This window comes from Mizuhopecten yessoensis, unplaced genomic scaffold, assembly GCF_002113885.1.
Source record: "Mizuhopecten yessoensis strain PY_sf001 unplaced genomic scaffold, ASM211388v2 scaffold10409, whole genome shotgun sequence".
Taxonomy (NCBI): Eukaryota; Metazoa; Mollusca; class Bivalvia; order Pectinida; family Pectinidae; genus Mizuhopecten; species Mizuhopecten yessoensis.
In genome coordinates, this window is record NW_018408532.1 from 597,963 (window position 1) to 623,269 (window position 25,307).

A 25,307-nucleotide genomic window follows, 5' to 3' on the forward strand; every position below is an offset into this window, starting at 1 on the left:
GACGGCAAGATATCTGCAGAAAGCTCCACCAACTGAACCAATATTTACCGCATTGTTGTAGTAAACATAACGTATCATACATGTAACAGTACTTGTTAAAAGCGTAAAATGGCGGACCAAAACACACCTGAAACGTTACCTTGCCGGGTGATAACCAAGACGGAAAACATGGAGGACAGTAAGTAGAGGAAGCAGGAAGCAAAAGCGAATCAATAAGTACCATGGAGTCGAAACAGCATCAGGGGCCGAAATCATAATCTATTATACATGCAGCAGGAGATATGCAGGATGAAGAAAAGAGGTTGATTATGGCAGATGCTTTGCTTGTATTGCACAATATGCCTTGAGATGTCTGGAACAGACCACACAGCACTGAGCCGAAAATGGATCGGAAGTGTCAAGAATCTTTACAGAAAAAGCGAAAGTTTTCTGAAAACGAGAGATATTCATGCAATATAAGACGAAAGACGGGTAAGGGAGATCACGTTATTTGACATGTAACTTACGAGGGTGTCGCACCCTTAGGAGCTGCAACTAGACAGAGCGACAGCACACCTACAAAGGTACCAGAAGCACTTAACATAGTCATGACTAAGGTAGATGAATACAAGAGGTGCGGGAGAACCTAATCAAATAAGGTGTTCCAGACAACAAATCGTCTGTGGCTGCCCAGACAGACGAAAAACATTAATGTTATACGGAAGACATTGTCAGCGTGTACTTCAAACCTTAAGGATGAGAATGTACTTATGGTATCAAGGTAAGGCAAATACGAGGTAGCTGAGGAAAATAAAACCTCCAAGAGACCGATGTTAGTGGTGCTGTCATCATAATGGAAGAAAGACCTCTTCGGATAATTCAATCAAATTAAGGGAGAACACAGAATTCAGTGAAATTAGAGCATAAGCAGAGTCTGACAAAGAACGAAAGAGGGTAGGAATAAGACACGGGAAGCAAAAAGGAAAAAGAGCAATGGTACTAGAGAGTTCCCTTTCCGAGTTATCCCCCCTACCGGGCATGACAACGCGGTATGATTGTCCTACGTAAGATTCGATATTGGAGTTTGTCTAATGAACAACAAACAAAGTATTATCGGGATTTTGGGTTATGCCATACCTGGAGCGGCTTTACCACCGAGCTTACCTACTTTCAGATACAGATGCGAAAGAGGCGTCAATATAGAAAGTATGTCTATGATCGGAATGCGTTATATTTCCTTACAATGTGGCAGGACAAGATATTGTTCTAATGCCTGGGTAGTCAAAACACGTTTATCTGTAGTATGTATTCAAACTTTGAAATAAGGAAAATACTTCTCCTACCAGATGTTAAATGATGGAATAGTCTTCTTGAGGAAATAATATCAACTCTATTAAAAAACACTGGATGGGTCAACTATTTCTGTGTTATAACAGAGCTACCTGTTAAATATGTGAAGTCCCAAATTAACGTTTATTCATACAGTTATGGCAGCGTATGTTTTTAAAAAAAAAGTGTGTTTGAGTCACGTGTAGAGGATCATACAACTCTGCAATAGGATGTAGAACTGCACTAAACTTAATCTGAGTAAAATAGATTTTTGATATTTTTTTTTTAAATGTCAAGTTCTCAACAGTGATACCAGGGTAGTGATAATGAAACCACAAGTGTAGAATTCAACGATTTTTAAAGACATGTAACATTCATTGATTGTATCGTATCAAACAGTGCTATCTTAACATCACAGTAGCTTTGGTTATATTCATGCATTGGTATATCTGCAACGTGCTTTATAACCTATTTCTGTGTAACATATTTAATAAGCCTTGAAATAAAATACAATATATATATTCCATGACTGTAAATCATAATGAATTCCTTATCACAGCGAAGACCATATTCTCTTATCTTTCTCTTACACCTGTTTTATAAGTTGTGTGTTATGCACTTTAAACTACTGCTACGCAAGCGTTCCACTGACCTTGTCTGCATACATTGATCTCGATTTATCACACGCATTGTAAATCATTTAATGTATGTATCGTTATATCGTAACTAACGTTTAAGTCTATTACGTTCGTAATAAATATTTATTAGCACAGTTAACTGTCTTTGAAAAAGAACACTGATTTGAAATTCTGATTTGTTTCGACAAAACTGGACCTACTCGATGATAGAAACTCTATACTCCCTGTGTCAAAAATTCTCTATATCCGCATTTTTGAGAACAAAGAAAAGCATTGTTAGAAAACGAATGGTAGTAATGTATAGTCAGTTTAATCTAAACCCCGGTGTCTCCCCTTTTGCGAACACGTGATTTAACAAAAAAACAAGTACTTTTTTTACCTGACGTTTTCCTACAATGGTGAGGCATATCCTGTCCAACTAAAGAACATGTATGATATACAACATTTGATATAGCGCCCTATCTAGCTTGTATGAGCTGCCTTATCAGGCGCTAACTACGACAGGTCATATGCCACCTGGCTTATATCTTCCTATGTGTGTATGCCTGCCTTTGTGCTGGAGATGTATTGTGTTGTATGAATATGTATTTAATACAAGATAAAATTTAGCGATAAACCCTAATTAAGAACTTAATTTTATTATGAAGACGGAGAATATATTTGTATATACTTTATACATTGTATATATAATAACACATTAATTAAAATATATAAATACTGAGATATGTAACACATGAAAAAAATCAAATGAAGATGCAAAATATTGCGATAGAATTCCATCAAAATCAGCGCTTGCTATTTAGAATATACTGTCAAAATAAGCAAATCACTTCTGTTCCATTTAATAATATCAAAATGAGCACTGAAATATTCAAGATTAGACCATCACTTTAATCTATATGCCAGTCCTGTATCAACGTTATCAAAGTAGAGCTCATCAGAATATATCTTAGAGGGAACAGATGTTACAGTCTGATGTTAGACCGTCGTACAAAGTACAGAATGGTATTTGTGGTATGAGTTTACGATGTAATTAAATTGAACGCTAAACATGTAAGACGTATTTTTGCCTCTTTCACGTCGAGGATGTGGGACGAAAGTTTGAACAACACATGACAAAAGAATTCAAGAGGAAGCAGCGGAAAGATCTGAAAACAAACTGGGTTTTTTTCTTATAAGTAATCGTATTTAAAGATCTCCGAACCACCGCCAAAATAAAACTTTCAACTGTATTGACTGCGGCGTTGTCCACGTGACGCTTGTATTTGGGTGATGGCGTTAAATGAATATAAGATTTTCTGCCTTTGATATTTGGTAGAGGCGTTGTAATTATAATATTTTTTCTACATTTGGTGGTGGAGTAACATTTACGGTTTTCTACTACGCGTCTGTTACGTTAATTTCAAAATGTCTTCACAGAGTACTTTTTCCGGATATTCTGTTACACCTCTGCTTTGCTCATTAATATCCGTTACCCTTTATACATGCCGTTACGTAATGTATGGCGGGGATAGTGCACTGCTAAAAATACACAGGAGAGCGTCCAACAGTCTGGTTGTATGTTCTCAAGACGTCTACTAATTTGCCGACAGCAATATCATGCATGCATACAAACCTTCCAAGACATTTTTTTCACCGGAAAGAATTCCACAATAGAAGTCAGTTCGAATTATACACAGAATCGTGTAAAGATATAAAGAAGAAACAAAAGGAATACTAAAGTAATACGGAACACGGAAACACATCGAACAGTGCCAACCCTTCAGAATTTCGAGCCGTAATTTCCTCATTTTAGTCCGACAAGCACAATGTTATTGTAAGTGGGGTTATGCACAATGCAAAGTTGCTAAATTAATTTGCATGTATTCTGTCGACCTAAATTTGACGAACACGCATACGAATTGAATTCAAAATCTTGACTAATCAATATTAAAAAAATGGTCTTTATCTCCTTCAAAGAGAATCGGAGCTTTTACAAACACTGGCGTGCAGTAAATATGTTGCTGACATAACCCCAATTGGTACTGTAGCGATCCCTACACTGACATGGCCCCGATTGTTACTGTGGTGATCCCTACACTGACATGGCGCCGATTGTTACTGTGGCGATCTCTACACTGACATGGCCCCGATTGCTACTGTAGCGATCCCTACACTGACATAGATCCGATTTCGAACGACACTTACTTGTACATTATATATGATTGTTACTGTGGCGATCCCTACACTGACCTGGCCCCGATTGGTACTGTAGCAATCGGGGCCATGTCAGTGTAGGGAGCGCTACAGTACCAATCGGGGCCATGGCAGTGTAGGGCTCGCCACAGTAACAATCGGGGCAATGTCAGTGTAGGGATCGCTACAGTACCAATCAGGGCCATGTCAGTGTAGGGATCGCCACAGTTACAATCGGGGCCATGTCACTGTAGGGATCGCCACAGTAACAATCATATATAATGTACAAGTAAGTGTCGTTCGAAATCGGATCTATGTCAGTGTAGGGATCGCTACAGTTACAATCGGGGCCATGACAGTATAGGGATAGCTACAGTACCAATCGGTGCCATGTCAGTGAAGGGATTGCTACACTACCTATCTGGGCCATGTCAGTGTAGGGATCGCTAGAGTACCAATCGGGGCCATGTCAGTGCAGGGATCGCCACAGTAACAATCGGGGCAATGTCAGTGTAGGGATCGCTACAGTACCAACCGGGGCCATGTCAGTGTAGGGATCGCTACCGCACCAATCGGGGCCATGTCAGTGTAGTGATCGCCACAGTAACAATCGGGGCCTTGTCAGTGTAGGGATTGCTACAGTAACAATCGGGGCCATGTCAGGTTAGGGATCGCCACAGTAACAATCGGTGCCATGTCAGTGTAGGGATCGCCAGAGTAACGATCGGGGCCATGTCAGTGTAGGGATCACTACAGTACCAATCGGGGCCATGTCAGAGTAGGGATCGCCACAGTAACAATCGGTGCCATGTCAGTGTAGGGATCGCCAGAGTAACAATCGGGGACATGTCAGTGTAGGGATCGCTACAGAAGCAATCGGGGCCATGTCAGTGTAGGGATTGCCACAGTACCAATCGGGGCCATATCAGTGTAGGGATCGCCACAGTAACTATCGGGGCCATGTCAGTGTAGGGATCACTACAGTACCAATCGGGGCCATGTCAGGGAAGGGATCGCCACAGTAACAATCGGGGCAATGTCAGTGTAGGGATCGCCACAGTTACAATCGGGGTCATGTCACTGTAGGGATTGCTACAGTACCAATCGGGGCTATGTCAGTGTAGGGATCGCCACAGTACCAATCGGGGCCATGTCAGCGTAGGGATCGCTACAGTTACAATCGGGGCCATGTCAGGGTAGGGAGCGCCACAGGAACAATCGGGGCAATGTCAGTGTAGGGATCGCTACAGTAACAATCGGGGCCATGTCAGGGTAGGGATCAAAACAGTAACAATCGGGGCCATGTCAGTATAGGGATCGCTACAGTACCAATCTGTGCCATGTCAGCGAAGGGATTGCTACAGTACCAATCGGGGCTATGTCAGTGTAGGGATCGCCACAGTTACAATCGGGGCCATGTCACTGTAGGGATTGCTACAGTACCAACCGGGGCCATGTCAGTGTAGGGATCGTCACAGTAACAATCGGGGCCATGTCACTGTAGGGATTGCTACAGTACCAACCGGGGCCATGTCAGTGTAGGGATCGCCACAGGAACAATCGGGGCCATGTCAGTGTAGGGCTCGCTACAGTACCAATCGGCGCCATGTCAGTGAAGGGATTGCTACACTACCTATCTGGGCCATGTCAGTGTAGGGATCGCCAGAGTAACGATCGGGGCCATGTCAGTGTAGGGATCACTACAGTACCAATCGGGGCCATGTCAGGGTAGGGAGCGCCACAGGAACAATCGGGGCAATGTCAGTGTAGGGATCGCCACAGTAACTATCGGGGCCATGTCAGTGTAGGGATCGGGGCCATGTCAGTGTAGGGATTGCCACAGTACCAATCGGGGCCATATCAGTGTAGGGATCGCCACAGTAACAATCATATATAATGTACAAGTAAGTGTCGTTCGAAATCGGATCTATGTCAGTGTAGGGATCGCTACAGTTACAATCGGGGCCATGACAGTATAGGGATAGCTACAGTACCAATCGGTGCCATGTCAGTGTAGGGATCGCCAGAGTACCAATCGGGGCCATGTCAGTGTAGCGATCCCTACACTGACATGGCACCGATTGTTACTGTGGCGATCCCTACTCTGACATGGCCCCGATTGGTACTGTCGCAATCCCTACACTGACATGGCCCCGATAGTTACTGTGGCGATCCCTACACTGACCTGGCCCCGATTGGTACTGTAGCGATACCTCCACGGACATGGCCCCGATTTGTACTGTGGCGATCCCTACACTGACATGGCCCCAATTGTTACTGTAGCGATCCCTACACTGGCATGGCCCCGATTGTTACTGTGGCGATCCCTGCACTGACATGGCCCCGATTGGTACTCTGGCGATCCCTACACTGACATGGCCCTGATTGTTACTGTGGTGATCCCTACACTGACATGGCCCCGATTGGTACTGTAGCAATCCCTTCACTGACATGGCACCGATTGGTACTGTAGCGATCCCTATACTGTCATGGCCCCGATTGTAACTGTAGCGATCCCTACACTGACATGGCCCCGATTGTTACTGTGGCGATCCCTACACTGACATGGCCCCGATTGTTACTGTAGCAATCCCTACACTGACATGGCCCCGATTGTTACTGTGACGATCCCTACACTGACATGGCCCCGATTGTTACTGTAGCGACCCCTACACTGACATGGCCCCGATTGTTACTGTAGCGATCCCTACACTGACATAGATCCGATTTCGAACGACACTTACTTGTACATTATATATGAAACTAACAAAAAGTTTGAGATCATATTTATTGGTTTGGTTTTATTGGGTTTAAAGGCCTTTTGATTCATATGGTAATTTAAACACGGTCCTCCACGAGTGCAGTGTATGTGTGTATGTTTATGGTTATGGAGAAGGTATGCTGGTGTATTTGTCACCTTGCAATAGCATAGATCTGATGCCGACTTAATAGTGCTTCCTAACAGAAATTCCATGCCGAAAACACCAAACAAGGTATCTCATCCTTTAACATTATACTGAAAACGGGTTATCCAGTTGCTGCAATTAGCCAAAATGCTGAACGTTTAGAAGAAAATTATAACTACCATTTTATTGACTTTGGTGTATTCTGTCCAGGGGACAGAAATCACTACCTTTCTTAGTTGGGCGAACGTCTTACAAGAAATATACTTAAGCAATGCACTCGGAAAAAATGTAAACAATAGGTCCAGAGGGCCTGTATCGCTCACCTGGAAATGTTAGCAGTATTGAAGTTGAAATAACCAGATGTTGCTGGTAGTGTACATATGTTACATGGTTATTCAAGGATTATGTTTATATGCAATTGGACAAAATCCTGTCATTCCTACAGAAGAAGAAGGATTTTGAAGAATTTGCTATGTTTCCCCTATTGGTCCCCCGCCCCTCTGCCTCCAGGGGGGTCAGACCCACCATTTATACAAAATTAATTTTCCTTTCCCATAGAATGCTATACTGTTCAAAGTACCTTCATCCCAATGGAAGAAGGAGGATATTAAAGCTATTCCTCTATATTCCTATTTGACCCCGCCTCTCTGCCCCAAGAGGGGTAAGACTAACCGTTTATAAAAAAATGGTTCCCCTTTATCCAAGGGTGCTTCATACCAAACTTAGTCAAAATCCTGTCATTCCTACAGAAGAAGAAGAATTTTAAAGAATTTGTTAAATTACCCCTATTGGACCACACCCCTCAGGTCCCAGGAGGGTAAGACCAACCGTTTATACAAGTTGGTTCCACTTTACCCAAGGTGCTTCATACCAAATTTAGACAACATCCTGCAATTCTTATAGAAGAATAGTATTTTCTAAGAATTTTCAATGTATCCCCTATTGGACCCCGTCCCTCTGCCCCCTGGGGGCCCACACTCACTGTTTATACCAAATTGAGTCTCTTTTCCCCAAGGATGCTCCAGACCAACTAGGATAAAATCCTTTAATCCCTTTGGTAGAAAAAGGATTTTAAAGGTTTTATCTCTATTTCCCCTATTAGGTCCCGCTCCTCTGCCCCTAGGGGCCATACTCACTGTTTGTACAAAATTGAGTCCCTTTTGTCCAAGGATGCTCCAGACCAAATTGGGATGATCTCTCTGAATCCTTATGATAGAAGAAGGATTTTTAAGGTTTACCTCTATTTCCCCTATTGGACCCTGCTCCTCTGCCCCCAGGGGGGCCACACCCACCGTTTATACAAAATTGAGTGCCCTTTGCTCAATTTTTAAAGGAAAAGTTGACGAACGGACGACGGACGCTACGCAATGGCATAAGCTCACTTACTCTTCGGATAGGTGAGCCAAAGAAGTAGAGGGCACGACCTGCAGAGTAGACCATACTGACCTTAAACCTACCTGTACCAGATAAATTGTACTTGACGGACCTCGCTCGACCGAAATGTCTGCTGTTTACTGGTGTGTCTATTAATAACATAAACTGTAAGACTCTTAAAACTCTTGAAAATGTGTGTTATAATGTCAAAGTGACACATAACAAGATAACTCGGAGTGATCCAGCTTTAATAGTGTGCTGAAACGTAATTTCGCTTTTTCAATATCTTTAATTTGTTTGCAATAGGCAGCTTTCTGTTTCCGTCCGCACTTTATATCTAAATATAGACCTCCCGAACACAGTTAATGAAGTTATTGAAAGATGGGGAAACGCCCACTTATCGAGGCTTACTCATGATAAAGATCATTACTCCGAAAAGAACGGGTTTTTCTCATCACTTACAAGTATAACAAACGTACAAAAAACGAACCTCCAATATGCGTGAAATTTGTTTATCCCGAAGAAACACATCATCAATCGTGGAAAATAGACTGTTATAGATACAGTTAATTAACGCCGGCGTAAAATGCAGTTTAAAAAGAAAAGTTTTTTTTCAGTGTGCATTGCAACGAACAACTCTTCTTAATGAAAAAGCTACATACATACTGTTTCCCATTTCCCTGATATTCTGAAAAGGGCACAGGTTTTACCAATTTTTAAGAAAAACAATCTTATGTGAGTAACTTCAGGCCTGTTAGTATTTTACCCTCTTTGTCAATTTTTTTTGAAAAACTTGTTCATAACCAACTGAGTGAATATTTTAAGCCAATTTTAGTCTCTTCTTGGCAGCTTTCAGGAGCGGTTACGGGTGCCAGTCTGTCCTGCTGCGAGCTCTTGAGGACTGGAGGCAGGCCTTGGACAACCATCAGCATGTTGGAGCCATCCTGATGGACCTGTCCAAGGCATTTGACTGCATTCCTCATAATCTGCTACTCGGGAAGCTGCAAGGTTATGGACTGGGTAAGTCATCTATTGGCTTCATCAGCAGCTACCTGAGTGGCAGAAAACAGCAGGTCAGACTGGGGCCATAGACAAGCAAATGGACTGATGTAAAAACGGGGGTCCCCAGGGTTCTATTGTAGGACCTCTAATTTTTAATATTTTTATGAATAATATTTTTACCTTTGTAGACAAATGTATTTTATACAATTACGCAGATGATAACACGCTCTCTAAGATTTGTGACAATTATATATATTTGAAAGATTGTTTAGAAAAAGAGAGCAAAGTTCTAATAGAATGGTTTGATTTTAAGGGTATGAAGGCCAATCCAGCGAAATTTCAGGCAATATGTTTTGGCAAAAAGAATAGTAACACTATCAAAACTTTTAATATTGAAAGCCTTCAGATTATGTGTGAAGACAGTGTGAAACTGTTAGGTGTGGATATTGACTTTCTTCTTAAATTTGATGTACATATATCTCGCCTTTGCAGAAATGCTGCTAAACAACTTGCTGTTTTAAAATGACTGGGAAACAATCTTATAAAGAAATGAAAAATTACCATTTTTAAGTCTTTTATTCTATCAAATTTTAACTATTGTCCACTTGCCTGGCACTTTTGTACATCGACAAATACTCGAAAAATGGAAAAAGTCCAGGAACGAGCACTTCGTTTTATTGATAATGATTGTTTCCCCAGTCGTTGATATTCTTAGAAAACACAAACTTGATTTGTTTACATGTAAAACGTATGAAAGATATGGCCTCTGAGGTTTTTAGAATTTTAAATGAAATTTTTCCATCAATTTTACAAAATCTTGTTGAGAGGAAAGAAGTTTTTTTACAATCTTAGACAAGATAACCTGGTAGAGATTCCAAAGGTAAACACCTCCACATATGGTAAGAGATCTTTCCGATTTGCTGCTTCCCAGATGTGGAACAGCCTACCAATGAACTTCGATTAGCTGAAAACTATAAGTCGTTTCGTGGGCTGCTCCGCACCTGGAACAAAAATGTCTGCTCATGTGCTATCTGCACACACCATATAGTGTGAGTTGTCCCCCTTTGGAATCTACCTACATCATGTTTTATACTACAACTATTTAATTTCACTGCTGCTTGTGTTATTTAATTTAATATACTTCAGTAATATACTTATTATATAATTGATATTTATTTTAGATTTGAGCTCCATTATTTAAAAGATCATTACTTTTTTACAATATCATAATTATAGCTCTGTTTCTATTATTGTCTCTTTTTAATTCACACTATATTAGTGTATATCCTGTAAATTTTTACACTTTGCTACATTAGCATATATGTACATTACACTAGTATAGTGTCTTAACTTGTCTTTCGTAACACTTGTGTGACATACAAGTGTGATATCATATGCTCTACTGTATAATTTTAGCATATCTAATTTGAATTGTTGTCCTGTTTTTATATTTATTCATAAGTACTGTGATCCTTGTTAATTTTTTTGTCGCAAGAAAAGCACTACAGTGCTATTGTAATTATGTTACATGTATATGCGACGTTAAATAAAGAATCTTGAATCTTGAATGTACAAGTTTTTTGTACCGTAAGTAAATGTTTAATAAATCCAACAAGTGTTTTGTATATGCTAACGAAGAATTATCGTCATTCATTACCAAAAACAACTTGAACAAGAGTTTTAACAAAATCTAAAAAACGATTTGACACAGAAATAGGGGCGTATACATACGTCGTATTGTTGACGTCTTTATCAAAGTCATGGGTAAACATTTTCATAGCAAAAACTAATCAATGCTTTTCAGTTATGCTACAACTGTAGATTCATTTTGCCAAACATATTACTGAATAGATACGTTATCAACAATGTGGAAACAAAGTCATCATTCTCGTTTCAATATGCTTGTACTAGATGCACACAAATCGTTTCCCTAACCCTGACCAAACTATTGTTAGTGGTAAAATAGATGGAAATGGTGAATTGTTATGACAACTTGGCCTATTAGAGATTTCTTTTAAACCGAAAGTCATCGACCTCCTCGACATATCCCATTCCACAGAGCTGACGTCAGTGCATGAACTGTCACACAGAAAAACAAAGTCTTTTCATCTTTAACCTACGCTGGAAATAACTTGATGTGTAACGCATTAGCGTCAGGAGAAATGAATGACAAAATGTAGCAGATTTTTCAAAAAAAGCATCTAGATTTATTGAACTATGTATCCAATTCATTATAAATTGTGGCAGATTGATTGTATAGTGTGTAGGATTTTGTGTGCAGTGTCTCGGATTTGATTTACTATGTAACAAGATTTATTGAACGCCGCACAAAATATATTGGACAACGTAAAAAAAAAAATTAGACATTTGATTCAATTTTTTTGTACAATGGACCAGAAATTTTTCGTATAAGGCATTTGGCTCATTGTTCAACGTAACAGAATTGGTGTATGATGTATCGAGTTTAGTGTATATGTACTGGATTTTCGTACAATGTAACACATTTATTATAAAATGTACCAGATTTATTGAACAATGTACGAGTGTACCCTATTTTTTGTACAATGTATCGGATTAAGTGTACGATGTACTAGATTTTTTTGTACAGTGCATCAACTTCGTTCGTATTAAGTACCAGAATTGTTGTACAATTTACCAGATTTATTGCACAGCGTACCGGCTTTGTACAATATATCGGATTGTTTGTACAGTATACCCTATGTATTTCATAACGAACCGGGTTAAGTGCACCTAAGACTTTCCTTTTAAATAACAGATGGTCGTTTACTAATAATTCTATTAATATTTAATTCGGGAACCAGTGAACAAGACCTTCTGAATCTGATATCAAATGTTTTCTTCTTCCCTTTCCCTTTGTTATTTCAAGCTGTCATAATAGTCATGCGTCTGAGACGGAACGTTCCAGACCAGATTCAAAGAGTGATCTCAACTTAGAGCAGACATGAATCTATGAATTATCAATTGGATTTTGGAGTTTGGTAGCCAAGCTTATGCTATTAGTTTTTCCTCTGAATTGATATTCCTGATGATATGTACTGGGTCGTAGCCGACTGCTAGACATGTACGGTGTGCGAAAATTGCATATGTGAAATAAGGGTGATTTATTACTTTTACCAATGAAATATCCGGAATTATTTTTAACATAAAGGTATTCCTTTTCACTGAAATTAGAATTATTAAAAGTTCTATTTTACTGATGAAAAAACATAAGCATCGAATTTAAAACCATTGAATATGAAAACCAGAAAATCAGAAAACTTGAAATGCGTTTGTTCGACAGTTTATTTTAGTGTGACGTCACGGCAGTTTGACAGCTTTAGATCTTTGGATAATAAACTATGTGATAAGTTAGGATTGCTCATTGTGTATTCGTACAATGGTATATAAAGGTTTCTTTTCATATCTTCTGTTTGAAGTTTAGAACCTAATCACTAGCAACTTAATCATAAAGGGATGCCAGATTTAGTTTTTGTCTAATTGATGTGTTAACGCCCCATCAACACAATGAGGTCTCAGAGGACCACGTGGTTAGTCCTGAAAGCACACATCTAACCAATTCTTTCATCATGATATTCCTTTATATAATCATATTAACATTATTTTGCAGCTGAAAGTGGAGTGTGACTTGTGTAAATGAGTTCTTTATTTCTATGTAATCAACCATTGTTTTTAACCAGTAGGTAAACACAGACCACGCAGGTACAGAAACATTACAAAAATAGATATTTACGATTATTTAAACACTTCGGGATATGAGCTTTTTCATTTTTTCCCACTATACAATGTATATTTATAGAAAATGTCAGGAAAAATGATATTTCTTGATTGTTTCACATTCCTATCTCTCTGGTTGTTTTATGTACAAGGCATATGGTTGACGATATCGATGATATCGATGATATACCCACGCATACTAAAACTGGAAACGAAAATAGGTTAAATATTTGATTGATGCTAAATATGGAGCACAACCTTTATCTACAGTTTAAAAAGTTCAGATTGAGTCATGTGAACTCTCTAAAGCAATTATCATCTTAATTGCTACAAAATAATTGTTTTCAGTAAAGATACTATCAGGAAATATAGAACATATTAACATCTTTTATCAACATTACCAGAGCCGTTACTGTCAGATTGTAATTGTCGTCTTAAATCAGTGCATGCATATTCGAAATGCAATACACTGTTCTCACATGTATACATGTACCACTGCATTCATACTTGAATAACAGCCAACAAATGAACCATTTGTTTATTAGAGGATGTCCGAAGTATACGTTTATTATACAATAGACTTAACAAGTAGCTCTGTATTAGATTTACGAGGATATTTAAAGACTTGTCAACTTGCATTTAAAATTGGAATAAACGAACATTAAAATTTTAAGAAGTAACTTTTGTGTGTGTTAAATAACGTCGAATTCCAAAAGTAATTTCTGGTGTTTGACGGTTTTAGGTAAATGTTTTGTGCAAGGCGTGCGCGTGACACGCTGCTTTACGTTTGCGTTGCGTACATTGCAGTCTATGATATACACGTATTTATATATATACATACACATGGAGATAGGTATAGGTACAGTACATGTATTGATCAGCTGGTATAACAATGACAGTCTGCCGATACACTCCAACACTTCCGTATTGTCTTAGTTAAACTAGTATTTGTTAGTGTATTACGGCGACAGGTACGACAGCACTGTGTCACATATATACCCTAACTAGGGGGTCTAAGTACTGTACTACGGTACGTGGTTTGTCTTCACATGTGTCGACTCCTGTCATTCTAACTACCGACAAATTGGAGTAAATTCCCCTCTGCATCTCTCCCCAGAGATCCTCGGCGACCGTGACCAGTCGTCCGAGGCTGGATAGCTAGGCTGAGTGTACTGATTAACGAGTACCCACGGTGGCAGTACCTATACCACACAGGTAAGCTGTTTTATTTACTACAGGTAGTACTTAAGCAGGTGTAATGTGTGTATCAATGAATAGTTCCTCGTGCACTCTATCTTAGGTAGATTACCTTTCTTGTATTAATCTGTTATGTCTAAACCTTGGGACATATAGTCTTTATCGAGACTATATCGTCTTCCAAACCATTCGATTGGTGTTTATTTTATTGATATAGAATTAACCTGTTTGGTGTTGTTACAATGTACCATCTTCAGGGTAAAGCAAAATTTCGATGATTTGTAGTGACATCCTACTTCCGAACTCAATAATTGACCAACTCCTAAAATTCCGCTTATTATGAAAAGGGCAATATCTTTACAAGCTTTGTATCCGGACAGGGGTCCTTTTTTCAGGCTATTTGTGTTAATAGTCATGACAGCCATTTATCATCTACTGTATATACCACATAGAAGACATTTTCACTGAAACATAATAACACAATCCCACCTTGATACAGATTCCATATGGTATTACACTGAAGAACCCGTGTGTTTTAACTCGTCAAACTCCTAAAAGGTAGTCGTGATGTGCACGTTGTAGTGATGACAATTTTGCCGCAATACATGTATTAGATACATGGTGTGTTTCTTAGCTCTGAAAATTTAAAAATTTGATTATGACACTATAAGTGAACTACAAGACTACCTGCATGCATATAATGTAGTGTGCTCGTCCGCAGTAGTGTTGTGTAAGTAATGCGTATACACGTACAAGTATGTGACTTATCAGTCCACTTATGAGCACTCAGGACATAGGTCAGTGACAGTCCAATGACCAAAGTTAACAACCGTGACCCCTATATATTCATATTACACATTACAGTATAAATACTAGATATCTTCAAACAAATTCAAGATATCTGTGACTAAACTTAAAATATCTTCAATTTATTTGAAGACATCTGTAATTGTATTGAAGACATCTGTTATTGTATTGAAGATATCTGTAATTGAATTGAAGATATTTTTAATTCAATGGAAGACAGGTTCAATTCGTCCAATTTGAGTCTTCAATTTAATTGAAGATATCCTCAATTAAATCAGAGATTCATGTGTCTAAAACGAAATTGTACCTTACCTATCTTCAATTCTTTTTTATGTGTTATAAATAATTATGTCGGGTATATATGCTAACTTAGAGTTTTAAACTTTAAATCGTCAAAAAGCTTTAAAAAACAAACCAGTCCTGGTCAATCCCGATAAGGTACAAACTAATAAATCAAAAATGGAAAAGTAAGAAATATCCGTAACCGGGAAATAATCTTTCCAAAGACTAAAAGGTAAAAAAAAGAATACTTCTAGGGACCACTATTCTCATATCTGTTAGTGTAAATCACAAGCCGGAAGTATGAAGGGATCTCCTGCCGATGCTGTGCAGTTATTGGGGAAGTCTAGGGACGTGAAATACATGTAAGGAATGGGAAGGTATTATATAGGTAGTAGGTAAAGATGGAGACATGAATTAGGCGATCTGATTGAAATACTGGATGAATACATGTATGATCAGTGGAAGCAAGAGATGAAACTGGTAAAACTGTTTAAGGATATGAACAAAAAGTAGGAGATGGGTTGGTAATATTGAATAGTTAGACTACGGACGTCGGTAGGGAAAATCGTCAGTTCTTGATTGCTCCCAATATGTACCTGATCCTTGTTATCTTCTACTATTATGGCAAGCACACACTCTTCCATTAAAACCCTACTTCGCCTCCTCTTCCGTTATGATATAATCATATAGGTTACTGCTTGAGTATAACTTCAGATAGTGTGTATGGCAACACATTACGTAAGTAAAGATAAACATTATCTGATATACACTGGACACAAGTATCTTTATCTACATTACCGGGTTCTTGCAATTGTCGAAAAAAACTAATATACATACAGCGAACGTGTACAATTTAATGTATCTAGNAGGAGGAGGAGGAGGAGGAGGAGGAGGAGGAGGAGGAGGCAGTCGGCCTCATTATCTGTGATAGGGACAAACGAGATAACCACGATGACGCTATATATATATATATTGTCTGTAATACTCTTCCAGAACGGTCACTGTCTTCAAACGTCTCAGTGATTCAGATCATCTGTGTCAATATATACATCTCCACCTAGTCAGTTAAAGATGGTCTGTTTGGTAATGACTATCTCTTTGTTGGCATCGTGATTAAGTAGTCATTACAACGCTTGGAAAACATCATGTCTCTTGTGGTCACTCGAGGGTTACTTAATTATATATAGATGTTTGTCCACTTGATTAGGGGGAAGGGGAGTGGACGTGCTATAGCTAGGCTGGAGATAACCATCGCGTGTCGTTGAAGACTAGATAAAGGGTCTCTCTAACACTATTTCGTGTGGTTTCAGTGACATTGTTCCCCGTGATTCTTTTGATGACTATACCGTTATGTGTGCCATTTGTATCAACTCTTTATGCAGTATATGCATCGTTGCTGGTTTAAAAAACGCGTCCTCTCGTATGAGAATATCAAAAAAGACAAAATATGTTGATGTAATTGGAAACTTAACTATATAACATCATGGCTTTTACACATAGAGGTGAAAATATACGTACATGTATCTTTATTATAAGGCTTATAAACGCAGTTGGATCAGTTTCATTTTAACACCCCTCCTCCTGCCGTACATAATAACAAAGATGATCCTGAAAACAATCATTTAGATGACGTGAGGGTGTTTTAGGAATGGCGATTGCACTCACTCTACAGAAATTTCGGTAACGCAAATAGTTGTGAATACTTAACATTTAGAGCGATGCTTACAATTTGCGGTTTCCTTATATCTATGACGTTATTTATTGGATAAAATTAATTAATAGCTATTAACTAAATCATAAACATTATCACCAGGAGTCACACTGTAAGGTGAGCTATTGGATGTGTCTGAGACTAATTGGAGTTATAACACATACTGTTCGTTTCGCCATTATTGATAAAATATGGCGTCATCGTAAAAAGATGGCTCCTACTCAAGCAGACAACTTACTATCTCCTGTCTGTGACAGAACATAAAGTATTACCGAGCAACTCTCGTATGGACGTAAAAGTGTAATATTGCGTCACGTGGTCTATATAAACAGCTTGATCACATCGCAGTGATGAGATCCTGTGTTCGCTTCTGAATGGCTTGTTTATAAACACAGTTTATCTATATTGGTGTGATCGCACGCGTGCAGGGTGCACGAGGCAATTACATGATACACTGTAGTTACAGTTAGGTAAAACAGGGGGCCCTGTATCGTAATACAGACACACAGTATGGGTTCTTTGATGTTGTTAAGTCTTTCAACATAAACACGTAATTATATTAATTCAAATAAATAAATAAAAGGCGTTGATTTGTATATCGTGCCGTTAGGGAGATAAATATGTAAATAATGGTACTGATATTTACAGGGACCTAAAAACACGATCAACGCAGCTGTAGAAGTTGGTATTGTGATATACTGGGAAGTAACCATACGATGTTCGCAACTCAATTTAGCCGGTACATTGATATACTGGGTAGTAAACAGATGATGAAAGCAGCTGTATACGTTTGTACTGTGACAAACTGGCACTAAGACACGTTATGAGCACAGCTGCATAGATTGGTACATGTACTGTATGATACTGGGACGCAAACATAGGATGCGCACAGCTGTATAACTTGGTACATATACATGTACTGTGATAAACTGGGACGTAAATATAAGATAACCGCAAGTGAATAAATTTGATACATGTGATATGCGGGTTGTAAACTTTAAAATGAGACCAGCATTGTGAAAAAGAAACAAACAATTTCTAATTGATATAATTTACATAAAAATCATAAATATCATCAGAGTTATTTAACCATCTTGTTAAAATGCATCGCTGTTATAAAGAATTGCAATACATAGGACTAATAGTTAACATCAAGCCCACATAGGACAACTTTAAATCTAAAATATGTCAATCACGACGGCGTGGGACAACGAAGGACTTAAAATAGATAGATCAGGACAGTGTAGGACCACTCCGGTATAGATCAGGACAACGCAGAAACACAGGGAATTACATAAACATGTCACGTGATAGAAAGGCTAAGTGAGACGACACAATTCAAAATAATACTTACGGAAAAAATTGTAATCAGTTATGATTACATTTGTATTTTTGTTAATTATTTATTTTGCAGTTGGTAGTCACGTCAATACTGGCTCAGATTCATGCTGAACCTTATTGTCCCAACACGCAATGTGTACTATACATTGTACATACTTTTAAAGGGGAAGTCTTTGTAATGCAGAGTAGCACTATTGGCAGACAAAATCATGGCGGACTGTTCGTATAAATCCGACCCAACAGTATAAGATAATCTGCATGTATGTACGTTGATTTAAATGGAGAAAAAAAGGATAAAGGAACGCATTGGAGCGTGGTTCAAATCTGTCTGTCATCAGGAAGGCACCTTATTAGGGATGGCTCTATATCGATCTGGGGTAGGCAGAGGTCAGTCAAGGTCACTCCATGTCACGCCTTTAACCTTATTTGTGTCACAGATACAATGCATTACGTAAAATGATCCCGGTGGGGGTGACACGACCGACGCCATTTTGTAGAACTCTGAAGTCACCGAGTGCAAATAGATTAGGTAGCAATGTGGGTGCTAATGGGATGGGGTATTGATTAAGACCCGGGGTCTTGAAAGAATGCATGTTTAACTATAATATCGCTTACACATTCATGTACATTTAGAGCAGTGCTTCAACATGGTCCCAGATGATTCTCGCCCATTTCTTTTTATTTTCATTGAATGCAATACTTGCTTGTTTTAAAAGGTATACTTTATCTGCCTCAAAGAACGCACGATAAACTGTCTAACTCTCGCGTAAAGAGAGTTTTACCAGAGGTGACGAGATTTCAAAACTCAACATACAAGCTATTATGATAAACCCGTAGCCGAATTTGTACGTGTACGCGGAAACCTATATATTCTTTTGATTAAACATTCCGTGTTGCGCACCCTTCAAGAACCCCGTGTAATCTAGAACGTACATTATTCTTCCATGTCTATTGTGTTGTATTTATGAAGTATATGGTTTCCACACATCAGTTCCACTACACGCCTCATTAGACTATCTCGCGGTGTATGCATGATAATGGTCATATCTCCATTGATTGGACGGGCACCATAAAATGCTGTCGTCAGACGGTCAGATCCATCACAACCCGCAACAAGGTCTTCATGATTGTAATAAAAAGCAAATTGACGGGTTCAAACCTTTCCGAAATTACGTAAGAAGTATCATGAAATGATAATGATATTGAATGGTTTCCCGTTAAATATCATATTATACATGTACATGCTTTTTCACATGTATGAACATATGGTATTCAAAAGAAAAAAAATTAACATAACATTTTGTAGTTATAACATTGTAGTATCACAAACAACGAAATAAATATGCATCAAAAATTGGCGCCGTATTGCAAGGGCAACAATACATGTACTGGGCGCCATTTTGAAAGGATTGCTCAACACAATTCTACCTTTTTCTGATAAGTTTTGTTTACAAAATGCAATCGATTGTGTAAGAAAATAAATATCTTAGTCGGTATGTGGTAAAGAGGAAATCAAAACAACTCTCTCTTCTACCGTCATATCTGTGACCTGGAATGCAGTAAATAAAAGATACCTTTCTAATTGGTCGATATTAAAGGTGAAACTTCAACGGTGAGATGTCACGTTTGACATCTGTCACAGTTTGCAAGATATCAGTTGTATGTAATAGGATTAAATAGGATATTAGTGGACACAGGCATTGCTGCCTCTTCATCCTATTTAGAATAATTTAGTATTATTTAATATTTAGTTTATCAAAGCTGATAGAACCAAATCCCCACTGGCAAAATGTAATGCATTGTAAATGCAAGCAGTACATATGAACTAGGACGGAGTAAAAAAATATACTGGTAACAAACGTTCAATATTAATAAGACTGCTTTTAAAAACGTTTCATTAATTTCCTTTTCAAGAGGTGACGACAGTAACCTTAACTGCAGCCAATATTTCGGCTACTAAAGTGGCACATGTCTACTACTATCCACATACGACTTACCTATGTCGACATAATTTGAGACATAATATGACAATATGTCGACTTTTTCACAGATTATGCCCACATGTTCTTGTAATCATGTCGACATAGAAATATACGTAGCACGTGAGTCTTTGACAACAATGTCATCATAGACTACTTCCGGTAACCATCTGTCAACTTCCGGTAAGCGTTGGTTTGAACTTTCGGCCATAGTAAGAAGGGTTACGTAGAGGACGCTGTTATTTACTGTATATACAAAATGGGGTCGTTTTTTGTCGATTGTGTAGTTTTTTAACGTCGTAGTTATTGAAGACGACACTCTGCTCTAGCATACATATTTATGGCTTAATCGGAAGGTTATAGAAAATCCAAAGAATGCTTTTTTTGCTTCGTGCTTTGGGTGTCATCAGGATTGTAATGCTAGCCGTGTAAAGGTGTATTGTCACACCTGTACAGACATTGGAGTTGTACGCGTAACCCGTTCCTTCCTTATAGACACTTAAATTGACGTGCGAAGACCCTTTCGCTGCAAGCAGATTGGTAATATTTTGTGGTGTCTAGACAAAACATACTGTTATTTTATAATGCTAGGAAATACAAAATTACATGGATACATTTATCAAATATATTGCTTTAGCAAAACATGAGTGCTACGTTATATAAATAAACATGGTTCCAAACTGATTTTTTGGCGGATTTTCTACGAGAGTAGTTTCATAAACTAATGCTATTTAGGCAAAGTAAGGCAATGCCAATTTAAGTCTTTATATAATTGTGAACATGCACGATCAAATTACACTTATGAATACTAAGACACAGGGGGACGAAAGTGTACAATTCAGTGTAGATATGACGGAGCAAATTAAGAATTTCGAGGGAGGTGATGTTATGTGGTTTGTTTTTAATATTTGGCAGTAAGAAATGTGCGTGGTATCAAGTCGGAATCAAGTTACTTGATACAGTTGCACATCTGGATTTGGGTGTGGTCTTTGTGGCAGTGTTACGATACAGATTCATTGTAATGTATTGTACAAAATTATATAATACCCTACTACTTCTCCTCCCAGAAGAGTCTCTGTGTATTATACACAGTATTTACATCATATACTATGAATTATGCCGGTTTCCGGTAGATCCAAATAAAAACACGATTAAAAAGACGAATATCTAGTAGGAAAAGCAGGCAGTTTGTTTCTGTGGCGTCTCAATAAGTTCCCCAGACACAGAGTTTCAGGAGATACATATCTCGGTTGAGGAGCAGACAAGATGAAGGTAACCATCAAGATAAGTAGGTGAAAATCCACAATGGCGTCTCACCGAGGTACTCAATACTCGTGTCAATCACCGGAAGTGTATTAGATTGTGTTTGGAAATTCGGGTTATCTACCTTTACCCCCAGCTTCGAAGATTATGCTGAATTTGAGGGTAAAGATTGACAGCACAGATAACGAGAGTTTGGGTTGTTTTGATAGAATGTAAATCTGTTCTAATATATGATGAGGGAGAATATTGTAAGATTTTCCAAAAAACTGTACGATTTGTATACACCTGGCGTTCTATATCATTAGACAGGTCGATTCTACCGGGAGGTCAGTGTTTTAAGGATCCGATCATTATAAGGACCATCTGGAAGCGGCCTGACTTATTTTAAACGTAAGCATCGGGGCCTGAAAAAGGAATTCAGTGACCTTGCGTCTTTAAAAATAGATAAGCAGATTTAGGCCACATACTGTATTGTTTTCCTTATAGCGCTCGACTTAGCCCAGTGTCAATTCATTCTTCAATTAATGCATGAATTATAAATAGATACATTTGCCACTGTTTGGTGTTTCCAGTACAAAACCCGACCAATTTTAGATGGCATTAATTTAGACTGTAAATGCCATGGCCCAGGTGTTGACGTTATCATTATTATGACGTCATAATTGTAATGTTGGATACGGTTGAACCTCCATGGAAGATGGCTGTTCTATGTATTGAACAAAATTTCAATAAGCATTTTGATAATGATTAATAATAAACTATGATATTGAAATACTCCAAAAATGGTGAAAATCAGCATTAAACTGCGTTGATAGGGCATTAGAAGTCTACATGAATGATACAGCTGTACAGGTGTATCAGGAGCGGGAACATGCACGGCCGGACCGGGGATCGAACCCTGGTACCTCCGAACTCGGACGCTCTACCAATTGAGCTACCTGGTCGCCGACGATCGACCCAGTCCCGTTCCGTTACATGGCAAATAAATCAAAGTACTCTAGCGCACATCATGCATTTTGCCTTGCAAAACAGTGTCCTTTATATAGACTGTAAATGCCATATCTACACATGTAAAATGCTTTAGTATTGAGTCTGCTGTCGGTTATACTGTGGTGACTTCAGGGTTCCTTTATGTCATCAATCCTACTGCGTTGACTAAATCGTACTGTTTTTCGAGATTACACTTCATGTTAAATTTCTCCATCAACAATTATACCTATATATAGAATTTCTCATCAGTTCCGGCGGTCCGTTGAGGTGGTATCTTAATCTCCCTTTCGTCATTACGTTCTAAAAACGGTAGGCCTGTCTCTGACCATTATCTCCCATCGCGTCCCTGGAACAATCATGTCGAAGAATATCTCTTTAAATGTGTCCGTGATGGTACGCGAGCGACTATCATCCGCGGATCAAGCGCCGACAGCTTTCCCGGAATTCCCTCCGATTGTTACGTAAGTGTACATGACATTATTAAACTTCGGGACATTTGACTTACGTTTAATAGCCGTGACGTCATCATTGCCACGAAGAGCCTTCGCTTGTATGAGGATTATAGTCAGCTTTACGTACTCATTTGAAAACAAAGCAAATGCTACATGATCTTGTATCGTGTTCAGCTTTTGTGAAGGTTTCGTAAGTTTAATCATTGGAAAGTGAATAAGCGATGAAATTGTACAAACTACCAAGATAAGATAACCAATTGTTCAACAAACGTTGTATGTCAAGCTGGTCTATCTGTAAACATGGTGTTTCAAAAGACACAGACGTCTGCAATATCCTGGAATAATACGGATTACCTCTATTAAACTTTACATGATCGTCCGCGCGGCGGCTCCGCGCGCGTATACATCACACTAACAGTGCGCGGGGCCATCCATCCAACGCCACCTACCGACAGCCTCGGTCTGGTGAGATATATATGCAGCCTCAGCACCAGTTGCCGACAAAGACATCAAACAAAGCACATTGTAAAATTGACGTTTTGTTTTTCACCAATTTGTTCAAGTTGTCATGCGTAGATAGATGCAAGAAGTACTTAGACACGTGAACAGGTCGTGACTAAGCTCGCTTAATGATCCAAAGAGAACTTTCTACATCGGGTGTAATGTATAGTAAGTATTTGGGTGTATAAGTACTTATACTAATACAATGTTTTTGACTTACGTACGTGTTCATTATACTGCTGGTAAATAATTACGTGTTGGGTACATGTACATATGTAGTTTCCCGCCAAACAGCCCACACGCGAAGAAAACATCGCTAACGCCTTTGTACCGGAGTGACGTCTGTTGAGAAATGATAACAATTTGTCCTATTCTAAAACACACGTGTTAATAGTGATACAAACGCCGATCATTTCTAACTAATTGAGATACAAACACCGATCTCTTCCAATTAATTAGTACTGGAGTAACGGTACTGTCACGGGTGGATATAGGAATCCATCACATTGATGACATGATAAATGTAGAGAGGTTCCGGGTCATCGATCAAGGGACTGCGGTTGTTAAACGTAGAGATAGATATATGTCGCCACCGTGTACTTAACTGCACGTATCTAAACAACATGATGAAAGGCATACCTAAAATGTATTATCTTTCGACTTTAAAACATGAAATAAACATTTCAGAGTGCCTTTATGTACTAGCGGTAATCTATTTCAATCAATGTTAATAAACGATCTATAAATAGTTAAGCCTAAAATAAGGTACATGCATTGCTATTAAGTTCTTTACAATTGTACAAAACGTATAAACGAGTTGATTTTATAAAAGTTAGCTTTGCAAAATTATGTCTATGACGAACACAACCGTTTTTCCATTCAAACATTGATTTTCTACCTTTCCATTTCACGTTTGCAATGATATTGGAGACGTATTGGTGATAATTTGCTGCATGCTAAAAGCACGAGTATGCGTTTCTGTGTTAAAATTTTCAGTCATAGTATAAGAAATTGATTTCGTATCGACATCATTAAAATATGTTTCATTTCCGTTGGCCATCTTTTTTTTCTAGGTGCATTCGTTTCAGATACCGTGACAAAACTATATCAGCGGTTGGAGGGAAAACCGTGTGTGTCTACCTGCAAGCGATTTATTGAAAATCGAAAGAAGAAAACTATCAAAATGTTTACGTTGACGGCATGCTCCAAACAATTTAACTGCCTTTAGGCCGAGAAATCGATGGAGTATTGTGTAAGACATCGGAACGTATCGCTAAGGATTTTGTTGTAAAGTCGGTTGTCTGTGGGAGATAACGCATTTCCGGTCAGGCCTACGGGTATATCTAATATTCAAACCGGAACGGACAATGATGCACACGATCCGTATTCCGACATGGGTAGATACAGCACAATGGTTTATGGTGTACGTGCACGTTGTCTGTGTTGTTAATTCTCTGTGAGCTGTCAATAGAAATGATCTAACAAAACAGTTGAGTAATCCCGTATCAGACACGTACAAATCAAATTTTCAAAATTGCATGTCACATTTTATGTTGGGAGAAATCTAAAAACGCCCACTATAAAGTATGGCCGTTAAACTATTTCGTTTGCCTCTATTTTTGTACAAAAATATAATCAATATATAC

At 38.6% G+C, this 25,307-nt stretch overlaps 1 protein-coding gene across 2 annotated transcripts in view; it reads left to right on the top strand.

The window, feature by feature from the left end:
* Positions 1 to 25,307, top strand: part of LOC110460482 (5-hydroxytryptamine receptor 4-like) — a 131,333-nt gene that overhangs the window by 21,559 nt on the left and 84,467 nt on the right. The window contains exon 1 of one of the 2 annotated variants that reach the window (XM_021513419.1): positions 14,209 to 14,353. The exons of the other annotated variant lie outside the window; for it this stretch is intronic. The gene's annotated coding sequence lies outside the window, so the exon portion shown is untranslated. Of the gene's footprint in view, positions 1 to 14,208; positions 14,354 to 25,307 lie in introns of those variants that run through there. 2 annotated transcript variants of the gene reach the window in all.